The sequence below is a fragment of the Tachysurus fulvidraco genome, chromosome 17 (genome assembly GCF_022655615.1).
Source record: "Tachysurus fulvidraco isolate hzauxx_2018 chromosome 17, HZAU_PFXX_2.0, whole genome shotgun sequence".
Lineage (NCBI taxonomy): Eukaryota > Metazoa > Chordata > Actinopteri > Siluriformes > Bagridae > Tachysurus > Tachysurus fulvidraco.
In genome coordinates, this window is record NC_062534.1 from 5,275,564 (window position 1) to 5,287,905 (window position 12,342).

Below are 12,342 nucleotides of genomic sequence, written 5' to 3' on the forward strand. Positions count from 1 at the left end.
TGTGTGTGTGTGTGTGTGTGTGTGTGTGTGTGTGTGTGTGTGTGCGCGTAAGTATTGCAACCAGACGGCCACAGCGATGGCCCTGTCACTCATCCAGCCGTCCGTTCCTCCCTGCTGGTGCCGAGACTTGTGGCCACGTTTCCACATTTCTACGGCAATATTGAAAGAGCAGAAAGCCAAAGTCTGGTGTGTACAGTGTTACAACCGGAACTGGGAAAAAAATACTGAACCTATCCACAGCAAGAGCTATCCTGCCAGACATGCACTTGGCGAAGAAAACTACAAGTCGATTAAAATAACTCAATAGTCCACACTGTCAGTCTGACCCTGGGGTGAAAAGGAAAGTGAGAGAGCGAGCTGGAGAGAGGTCAACCTTGCCAACACATTCCTTTTTCATAACCGTTGATTGGAACACATTCTCAATACCTTCTACAGGAGCATGCAGGAGCACTTCTTCCAGTCCCCATAGCAACCTTGTTGGTGCGATGTGGAGCTTTCAGCGCTATAGAGTAGACAAGCTGACCTCTTGTTAATTGCGGATATGTTCGGAAAGCACGCTGCTCGGTGCTATCTATGGATTTCTAGAGGGCCGCCTGTGGTTATCGGAAATCGAGTAGGCTACCTACTTTTTTTAAACTTACTATCAGCTAAAAGACACAGTTAACTCTAATTTCCAATTCAAATTCAAATCATCTAGGAGCAATTATCTCATAACATATGTACAGGAGATAAAGAGAAAAACATCTCTTGTTGAAATACATGCCAGGTCATTGCTCCACTCAGCTACAGGACACAATCGATGGAAAGATGTGTTCTAGACTTACTTCCTGATTTTGTAAAGAACGTCTCACCACAGTCTACAGCACGATGTAGCACACATTGCAGACACACTCATCACTATTTCCTCATATCTCTTTCAGTTTCACTTTGTGTGTGCTGAGGTGATGTCCTTTCTACTTGGCATGATGTAGACACAACTATGGAACCCGAGGTAGTCATACCTTGTGATGATTAACTCTTCTTGTACATTTCATTACTAACACCTACTGTAAGCTAAGTATCGTAATGACTGTAAAAGTAGGAAGGGCTTCTTATGCAGGGTTACTTTTGGGGAAGAGATGAGTGTCACTTCTGGTTATTTGTTTGTTCTGTAGAGAGGAATACACTATATTGGAGGGTGTACTTTCTTTTTCTTCTCTCTCTCTCTCTCTCTCTCTCTCTCTCTCTCTCTCTCTCTCTCAATATAACTCTGTGTGTGTGTGTGTGTGTGTGTGTGTGTGTGTGTGTGTGTGTGTGTGTGTGTGTGTGTGTGTGTGTGTGTGTGTGTGTGTGTCTTTGTTTCATTTACGTCATTTACTTTTCCCTTTCCTAGTTTTATCTGCCAGTCATCTTAAGTGGGCGGGGCCACTATTATCTGTGGTCTGTTAGAGGTGTACTGAAATACCGAGTAAAGGATATTTGCTGTTATCTTGAATAGACAGAGATCTTAAACCAGACAGTCTAGTGTTGAGCTTGACTCAGTTCACTATCTAGGTCATAGGCCACCTTTAAGAAGAGCTGCGTGTAAAGATCAGTTGTTCCCATTAACTGTGCTTAAAAGTTAAATAGTGAAAAATTTCCACACTCCCCACTTTTGGTGAGGTTCTTGGCTGAATGGAGTGGAACCTGATGTGTTCTTCTGCTGTTGTGTCTCAACCACCTCAAGGTTTGTGCATTCTGAGATGCTTTTCTGCTTAGCGCAGTTGTGAAGCCTGATTATTTAAGTTGCCATTAATTCAAAAGTCTGGCAATTTGTTTTTCTCTAAATTCTTTACTCAACAATATATTTCCACTCATAGACCTTCACCTCACTGGTTGTATTTTAGCATCAGCCAGCATGAAAGTATAAAGTACTGAAGGTGAGGAAAATTCAATTTAAATAAATAAATAAATAAATAAATAAATAAATAAATAAATAAATATCCCCAAATGTAATGTTCTGGAAGTGACAAAAAAGACCAAAATGTCAAATTTATCATATTCATCATACACACTCATGTCATAGTGTGTATCCTCAATATATAGCAATATATAGCAATATCCTCAAAATATGCCTAAAATAAAAAAATAAATACAAATAAATCAACAGTTTGGTGTTTATGTTGTACAAAACATAAGAGCCTTAAATCAATAAATAAATGAATAAATAATAAGTAGTGTAAGTAGTAATTTATTTCTTGCATTATTTTTAAATCATACAGTCAAAAATAAGTATTTAAAAAAATCTTATATCCTATAAATTCTACCGATTTAAGGACATGGATTTTTTACTATGACTCAATAAGTCTAATTTTGGTACAGCCGAACTGTATATATCTGATATACATCGCTGACGTTTCTCATGACTGTGTCTCACCACAGAAACGGTTTCATCACTGCTGATATCAAAGGAAGTGCTAATTCTCCTGCACTTTCAAAAGGAAAGCGCTTTTTAGATCTGATTAACAAAGCAAGCAATGAGTTGTTTTTTTTTCCTTCTTTTTTTGGCCTCTTCCTGCTGTCTTGTTTTCCACGCCTCTGACTTGCCCTTTCTGTGTGTGTTGAGCTGCAGCGTCACAGAGCGTGTGGTTTTCCTCTCCTCGCGGCACACAGGAAATGTTGCAGTGAAAAACAAACTCAGTCACCTTTTCCATGCTCTTCAAAAGCCACAGCGGCTAAATATAGGGGTTTCAATCGACCAAAATAAACTGCTTAAACAATGGTGTTTGGTTATTTTTTGATTCAAACCACAGAGCGTTTGTGCTAATCTTGTTAGTGGAACACGCTGACTTATTCTGATCACTTAAAACAAGAGAACTTCTGCAAGGCAAGACTGAGTGGCTAGATTCTAACAGATTCTGATGGACGCTGTTAGCTTTAGCATCTTTTCATGTGGCGTGTGTTCTCCTGTACACGAAACTCACGGCTCTATGACTCGATGGCAGAGGTCTGTATCGACACACAGGTTTTCTGTTTATTGATTTGGTCAAAAAGTCGTTCGAGTAATCGCATGGAATTCCTGTTACAGCAGGGTGACGTGTGTTAGAGGCACCGCAGAGGCAATAAAGGTTTTCTACTGATATAATAATAGCAGTAGGCTTGTTATGAAGCTAAGTAAGGCTATGGTTAACAAGATGACACCTTCTCTGCTGGAAATATGTGACAGCACACAGGTCCATTATGCCAATCCAACTGGCCAAGGCTATTTATGTAAACCCAGAGAACAGGAAAGTCACTCTCTCTTTATCTCTCAATTTCACTCTACTCTTACTCACTCTTCCGTTCGCTCCGTCTCAAAGGCAGAAAAGGTGATAAGGTCAGCTGACCCTAAAGAAAGTGAATTAGCAGCCTTCGTCATCTGTGTGGAAAGAAACTAAAAAGTGGCTATGATATATAGTATGCTGCCCGAGCGGACACTCGGGACGACTCAGATGAGACTTAATAAGTTACTATGGCAACGCAGAGAGAAAGTGATTCAGAGATATAACATTGCTAAGCTTCCACAAGTTTCTACACTGCCAGTCTGTAATCATTTGTGCTCCTCTCTCCATGTAGTTAGCCAGGCTCTAACCACACGAGCCGGGTTTCGTAAGAATGCTGCGGCGAGTGCCTCTACAGCGACGCTATTTACTCGAGAGAATCACCTCATAAACACACCCTGACAGTATATCCATCATGTCAAGAAATTATGTGTTGCTTGAAAAATAGCCTTCGTTAAAGCAGCCTCTAAACACCCATTGCAATCACGCGCCTATTGCTCAGTGCTATCAAACCGTGTTAAAGATCTCACACATCATAACAGTCCACAAACTCTTTTGAACCACTTCACTTTAACAAGACGATCCGTTTAAACACCGGTTTAGATCACGGGTTCGTGGTAAAGATCCAGAATGGACAGATTTGTTCATTAAAATAACCGACTGTTTATTAAGCTGTGATTTACACACAACTGGAAGTTTATTACTTGATTAGTTGGAGATAATAAACTGCCAAGTGTATATGTGTGGCTATAAATAAATATGTATACACTGGGCTGTTTTTTTTATTAGGTATACCTAATAAAGGAACTAATAAACTCACAGCCTGAGCGTATATACTGTATAAATACGTTATGTGTTGTAGTGTATAAACTCAGCGGCTACTTTAACAGGAACACCCATAGCCTTGTTCCTTGGTGTAATTATACAGTCATTCGTGTGGAAACAGCACAAGGCATAAGATCATACAGATACGGATCAAGAGTTCACATCAAACATCAGAATGAGGGAAAAAATCTCAGTGATCTCAGTGACTTGGCATGGCTGTTGGTTCCAGACGGGCTCAGAAAGCACTGATCTCCTGGGATTTCACACACACAGCACTGTACACGCAATGGTGCCAAAATAAAATTCATTTATTGAGTGGCAGTTGCTTTGGGTCTAAATATTCGTTGTTTATGAGAGAGGTCAGAAAAAAGAAAATAATAGCCAGGCTGCTTCAAGCTGACAGGAAATCTAACTCATATACAGTAGCGCTCTTTACAACCATAGTGCACAGAAAAGCATCTCAAAAGACATCAAACATTGAGGCGGAGGAGACAAACAGAGGATCCGTTCGGTTTTCATTCCAGTTAGCCGAGAACCGATTTTAGAGTTGGCACAGAAAACCGAGAGAGAGAGAGTTAATAAAGATTGGGGAGCCGTCAGCTGGTCTTTTTCCAATCTTCAGCTACACCATGTTATTTAAAAAAAAAACACAGGACACAGTTATAGAGTTTTTATGACAGTGATTAGTTTTGTCCTAAAAATGGATTCTGATTTGAGAATTAAAATATTATTATAAATGTATATGTTCTGAGATTCACTGTAACATGGTTGGGATGAAAAATATCCTGCCTGAAACATGCTCTGGCTCTTTTGTGGCTCTTTTTCAACTCTGTCATGTGGAGCTGGAGTTCCCCTGGACTCACTCCAGTCTCCCTCCTCCTCATCCTCTCTCTCTCTCTCTCTCTCTCTCTCTCTCTCTCTCTCTCTCTCTCTCTCTCTCTCTCTCTCTCTCTCTCTCTCTCTCTCCCTCTCTCCTGTGAAGATTCCAATGCATCCTACTGGGCAGGGAGAAAACAGGCTCCCAAACCTTTCATTCTTTCTTTTCTTTTCCTCTCCCCAAGCAGGGCTTCTTTTTTTTGTGTGTGTGTCTGTGTGTGCACGATGACTGCTGACCTTTCGCATTGACCCTGAGAGAAAATGAAATGACTCACTTCCTCTTAGCGAGCTGTTCGGCTTTTATTCTTTAGACTTAAGCGAGCGTGTTCCTACAGCAAGCTCTAATGTGAAAAAAAATCAACCTGGTGCTGTGTTCACTGAAACTCCTCAACCCACTTTGTATTGCATGCTGACAGCAGAAACTTGCAAATTTGCAGGTAGTCAGCAGAAATAAATGGAATATCAGCACGTCATAATAATATTCAGCGAACAGAACAGCTCGAATACAACCTTATTTTTAAAAACTTCATCTCGGTTTTGGTTCTCTGCTGTCATAAATCTTTCCCCTTTAAGCAATCATGTAATCAGATAAAGCAGTGTGATTCCCAAGGTGGTCTGTGGAAGGGACATTATTGCCAGGGGTTAAATTGAAGGGGTGGGGGTGAAAAATCTGAGCTTCCTCAACTTCTAAGCAAAGATCAAAGTGCTGGTGCTGTAACCTGATAGATAGATAGATAGATAGATAGATAGATAGATAGATAGATAGATAGATAGATAGATAGATAGATAGATAGATAGATAGATAGATCGCTACACAAAAAATTTCTCGTTTTACAAAACAGACTTTTTTTTTCCATAAGCACAATACACAACATACAGTATAACCCATGTAACCTCTCCTTAATAATAAGCAAATCCTCCTTTTTTTGCTGACAATAGCGACAATAGTCCCGCCCTCTTATGGCTTTTGAGGCTTGCGAATTCACAGATCAAAGTCAAATTCATTTTTATTTGAATAGCTCGTTTAACAAAGGATATTGTCACGAAGCAGCTTTATGAGAAAATACAAATTCAGGATAAAAATGAGAAATTATAAATAAAAACGCCCTGAGATGATAATTAGGAAGAAACCTTGAGAGGAACCAGTCTCAAAAGGTTCATTCTCATCTGAGTGACACAGGGTAGTGCGATTATATAGCTCTTCTGAAAAAAAAAATAAATACTACAAGAAGCAAATACACGTCTTTCACCTCCCTCATCTTTTCTTTCAGTGAATTACATTTTCTGCATTTATTGTTTATTCACGATTATTCTGATTGCTGCTTTAAACAGATAAAGCAGGCTATTCAGGTGTATGGGGTCAAAACATGTCAATACTCTGTGTAATTAATTAATTAATTAATTCAGTGTAACTTCTCCTTACTCATAAGCAATTTCTCTATTTTTATTTGCTGACCGAAGAGATCATAGATAATTCGCAGGTCAACGTTAACATAAATAAAAATACGTTTTTCACATCCTTTGCCCTTTTCCTTTTAGTGAATTGATTTTTTTCCCGACATTATTGTTAATTCATGTTTATTCTTGCCTCTGATTTAATCAGAAAAGCACGATTTTTAGGTCAAAACACCTAAATGCTGATGAATTTTATTTCCTTATGAAATCTGAACCTATTATTCAGGTGAATTTATTTATTTATTTATTTATTTATTTATTTATTTATTTATTGCTCTATGAACTTGGAGCCAAGCAGAAAATACAAGTAGCATCTGAGTATAATGTCACAAGGTTCCTGGCGTAAATCTGTGCCGCAAAAAAAGTTAAATTTTATCTTTTACAATTGTTTTTTTTGCCCAGACAGTGAAGGACAAGGACGTTCGCCTCAGGGATGGGAAGATTTTCCCAATCGTGACCAGTTAGACAACTCCAGCTCCTTAGCCTAGGAGCCTGCTGAGACATGTTTAGCTGTTGTTTATTACCTTATTAAACACTTAAATCGAGGCCTCTCTATAAGTGCTTTGACAAAAATATGTGCTCAGTCATGTGGGAGTCCTATACTATAAAAATCTAACATTATAAATAACTCTGCATCACTGCACAAATGAGTGAACTGTACTGTACATGGATAATTGGTTTAAATGATTTTATTTGAGATCGCATATGAGTAATTTTCCTTTTATTGTGAACTTGGGAACAATTCATAATAATACAGCAACAGCAGTTCACAGGATTTAATAACAATAAAGCAACTTTACATGAACCTGAGGGCAAGAGGGGAAGAACTTTAGACATAGCAGTTAGTAGGCAAGTGTCTTAAATTGATTTTGGTGGTTTAAACATCTGCTTATGATGTGTATGTGTGTGTTTACAGTTATTTTAGGGTCTTGCTGGCTGCATCGCATCTGTGTGGCAGAGTGAGAAAGAAGCTGCTTCCGTTTTCCACGCGTCAGCAATGTGGACTCTCCATTTCTGGGTTTGTGATATCACGGAGCACAGGAAGTGACATCACTTCCCTGTTCGCAAAGCTTGATAATTGCACCCAGACAACAAATGACAGCTGAGCTGTGCTGTGCTGGAAAATGGATATGACTGTGGTTAGAGGTTAGCCTCATAACAGGCCTGTTTTATTGGTCTCGACTCCTTTGGTTCCTACAGTACACACTCACACTCACACTCACACATGAGCATAAACACACAAAGCTTGTACAAAGTTGTACAGTTTTTAATACTATTTTATGTACTGTAGTGTCCACAATAGAGTCCAATAAGTCTTTTTATTATTATTATTTTATTTTACCTAAAACGAGTACAATCTTTTATTTATGTGATGCTAATTTAAGAATGTAGAACTGGGACACATTGTAATCTGTTTGACAAATTGTTGTATGTCAGTGAAATCTATCGAAAAATTCTCTTTTATTCTAGTCCATGTCATATATGTGGTCTAAAGAAAAACAGTGTTATTGGTCATATTTGAGCGAGTAACAGTGCTGGTGTTGTGTCAGTTTGGCTTTACCTTGACCTTTAACCCCATATTAGATACGACTTTTATGTCTCCTTTAGAGAGAACTTTTGAATAAACTCACTTAATGACTAATTTAATGTTGTAAAATTGCAAAACATAACCGGAAAAAAAAAAAGTTCTTTGTAATGAAGGCAGACTTTTGGACCCACAACACAATGATTTATCATGCATGCTTTAACTACTCAAAATAGTACATAAAATATTACAGCGATGGTTTTGGAGTGTACGGTAGTCATTAGTCAGTGCTATTTTGATTTCAGCAAATATAATGATGGAAAAAAAATAAAAATAAGTATGTTCTGGAATGACAACGTTCTGTAAAAGTATACACCCATGGGTTATAGTTATATTTCTAGGGTGTGTACCTTTAAAGAAAGTTGTCAATCTGTTGTGAGTCCTGTGATCAGCAGAACAGCTTGTGCTGTGAGGAGATGCATTGTGCCAAACACATACGAATGTGTTGGTAAAACATGACCCGGTTGGTTCTTTTTGGTCAAACTTCTTGGTTTTTGTTGCTGGAAGTAGCCTTTGAAATCTAACTACGTCAAACACTTATTATGACACGTGTTATAGCGATTCTGCAGTGTAATAAAAGAGACCTTGATGAAATCCTGAGAAGAAAAATAACTGCAGTGAAAATGTAACCTAAGCTACCCAAAGTTTTACCTCACGTTTGTCTCGTACTTCTCTTAAATGAACTGTAGCATCTACTGTAGCTTTTGATACCAGTACACTGTCACTACTATTTAACACTGTCTAATCACAAACACTCAATCTATCTGTGTTAGCGCTTTCTCATATAACTAGAACTGCAGCTAGCTAGGGTTAGCAAAATAGTTGCTGGCAAAATTGTGAATGGAGACGTTTTTTTAGTTTTTAACTGTTTTTGTAGCGAATAAATAAAAATCAATATCAAATTCATACACAATTTGTTTTATTTTTGTTCAATACATTAGAACACAAAATAAAAATACAAAATAAGAGTACTGAACTTTATCGTTCCTTGTATAAAACTAGTAAAAATCTATTTTTACTATCTATCTATCTATGGTTTAATATTTTAATAACTTAAATGATTTTAATGGTACATGATAGCCAAGGAATTATTCCTGGTGTTCTACATGATTTACATTTTTTATTATTTGTCGTTATCTACTAACACAAGTGTTTCATAGTGTCATGTCATTTTTTCCAGCTGTATATATTTTTGCATATAAGCAGCCCAGGTTGGTCAGTAGGCTGAATTTGAGCCTTGTATCAGCATTGCAAATATACCATCAATGGTCATGGAACAAAACAAAACTGTGTACTGTAGTTTCCAACCACAGTCCTACACTTCATCAGATCATTTTGCATAGTAAAATAGCCTCACTGACAGAGAGTTGGAGAAAGCTTTCGCCTACCTGTGATACCACAGTCACCTTCCAGTATGTATATGCATTTCCTGTGCTGGTGTGAAAACAAGCCAGCATGCTAAACCTTCAATGTCCAACGTGCTTATAATAAAAGTGTATTGTGGACGAATACAAAGATTGAGAGCCCTCAAAGTGGAGTCAAGATGTTGAATAAAGTAGATAGGTATCTGTGCAGACTCTCTGGTGGAACAGGCAATGATCCTGCACAATAAATCATGTTTTCATCTAAATAAAGAAACCAAAGACAATAGGCTCGGTACCTTGGAGACTGAGAGACCGGGAGGGCTCCTTTACCATGGCAACTGTGTGCTAGGATGAGCGCTGTGCACAGCGCTGAGATGCGGACTTGGGCGTCGATGGCAGTGGGAGCATGTAAAGAATGTGGTGAAGATGAAATGACAGAAATAAGTTTCTTTATTTTCACATTAATAAATGTTCAGTAACAGACAGCTTGGATTTTAATAATCTTCTGATTGTTAAAGGAACAGTATGTTCAGGCTTCATCAGCTATACCAGCTTCCTTGATTTGTTTCTAATAGGCTGGAATCTGAAAGGACCCGGACAACCAGAAGATTTCATAGAAAGTTCTAGAAATGTTGCAAAGAATGTTCTGGAAAAGTACTAACACTTTAAATTAAGTAAACAAGGAATATAAATATATAAGTCCATATATACATAGGTTATAGGATTTGGGATAAAAATCCACAAGTGCTTTTTATTTCTGACACATTTCACAAGAATTTTCCAACAATATTCACCATGCTTTTTATCTATTTATAGTTACATTTAATGTATGTGGTTAAACAGAGCTATAAGTGGGGATGTGGTAGCCCAGTGGTAAAGGTGTTAGATTACTGATTGGAAGGTTGTAAGTTTGAATCCACTGCCACTACTAGGCCCCTGTGCAAGGCTCTTAACCCTCAATTGCACATCTGAGAAAATTAGATAAAATGTAAGGGTGTCTTTCAAAATGATGTAAATATAAGCAAGTGTTCTTTCACCAGCTTCCGACACGGCTTGTTACAGGGAAACACAAACTCTTCTCCTGAACTGGGAAACGTACTGACTGTTACAAAGCACCGACACTAAACTAAACCTTCCCCATATAATAATGATTATGCATTGTTTTTTGCTGTATAATATTTTTTATTTAATAATTTGTTAACTGTTTACCATGGATAAGGTAGATCTAATCTGATCTGTGCTCCATACAGGTCCCTGCGAATGAGACGTTACCCTGGAAACACTAATATATTACATTGACTGTGTTACTATAATAAGAGAATCATTTACATTAGAGTTAACGTTACTGGAAGAGAAAATTAGCAATGTGGTAGAACAATATTTAGCATTAATACTCTTTAGTTACCGTGAACAAAGCATGAAATTCTTTTTTCATTCATTTTTTAAATAACAAACTCAATAAGCCAAGCAATCAGCATCTGCATTAAAAAATCTTCAAACCAGCACATGACGCTTTAATTCATTAATAAGCTGTTAACTGGCAAATAAATTCAGAACTCAGGCTGAAAAGCAAGTTTGAACCTTTCTGCTTGGAGACCAGCATTCAGAAATATGCAGCAATTTCATTGTTGCTAATTCAAGTGGATTTATTTTTAGTCACGGATTGAATAAACATTAGTCACTGCAGGTGTATTTAACTCAAAAAGTCATCAAACGTCAATTAATATTTGTTCATATTTAGTTTGTTGAGATAATTAAGAGATTAATACAATACTAGAAAAGGATTCTTTACTTAGTCATGTATTACTGTACACTGTTTACTGTGTAAGAAATTAAATAATAACAATACCATGATACAACATTTAATTAACTACTGAACCGTTAATACTGTAGTTAGATACTGCTAATGTCATGGAAATTCTGTGAGACTTTTATCGCTTACGCAATAACTGCTCGAAACAATTCTTCACTAACCAATCTCTTTACTTCTCTCTTTCTTGAAATTCATAAAACACAAATTCAGCTTTTTTTTTTCAAAAGAAAAAACTTTTCTTTAATGAAGGTTTTCCTGTGGCAGTAAACCCTGACACCAGAGACTCCTTCAATAAACCCTTCCTTCTATAGCCTTCTGCTTACAGAAAACATCATAATAACAACAAGTATATAATTCTTCATAGATTATATTTGTTTGTATAAAAGCCCATTTTTAGTCCGTTATCATCTCTCCACGGATATGCAGATCGTGTATGAGTTTTTACTTTAATTTTTAGAATAACTTTAAGTATTAGAAATCTTAATTTCTATCATTTTAACTGATGATCTTGAAAATGAATCGAAACCCACTATTGTATTTTTATAGCAAGGATAGATGCAGACTCTGAAAACTGTTGAATACAGCATTCCTTACATCCATTGGACTCATTAAGGGGAATTACAGTACATCGCATGTACAGGTCCATGTGCCGGAGGTAACAAGTGTGTACAAGTCCACACGTAAGTGCAAACGTTCATGAGTGGGTGTATTTTTGTGTACTCTCACTCACTCATTCTTTCTGTCGCTTTCATTTTCTCTCTCTCTCTCTCTCTCTCTCTCTCTCTCTCTCTCTCTCTCTCTCTCTCTCTCTCTCTCTCTCTATGCCTAATGCTGAAGTGCAAAGCAAACACACAGCAGCAGCAGCAGCAGCAGTCATGGGGTGAAGAGTGTGAACTGCCTCTTGTGTGTCGACTGAGCTCCTGTTAGTTTCCTGTGGTCACGGAACAAAAAGTGCTTGTCTGTGTGTGCTTTGTATCATAGCTGCATAAAGCAGGGGACCCAGACCGCATGACTAAGAGGAAATAAAAAGCGACTGCTCTCGCACCTCATGATGGTTGACTGACTTCAGTGCTACCAAAGCGATGCAGTCTAAAAAGATTTGTTGTTTAAGGTTTTAAGCTGCTGTCATCCCACACACATGTCAAA

At 37.7% G+C, this 12,342-nt stretch overlaps 1 long non-coding RNA gene across 2 annotated transcripts; it reads left to right on the top strand.

Moving 5' to 3' along the window:
• The first annotated feature begins 329 nt into the window (after positions 1 to 329).
• On the top strand, positions 330 to 8,925 carry LOC125139117. 2 transcript variants are annotated; one of them, XR_007138235.1, is made up of 2 exons: positions 330 to 991; positions 7,351 to 8,925. It is a non-coding gene; the product is annotated as an uncharacterized LOC125139117 (long non-coding RNA). The 2 variants fall into 2 exon arrangements; XR_007138236.1 differs by lacking the exon at positions 330 to 991 and adding an exon at positions 1,001 to 1,705.
• The last annotated feature ends 3,417 nt before the right edge of the window (positions 8,926 to 12,342 follow it).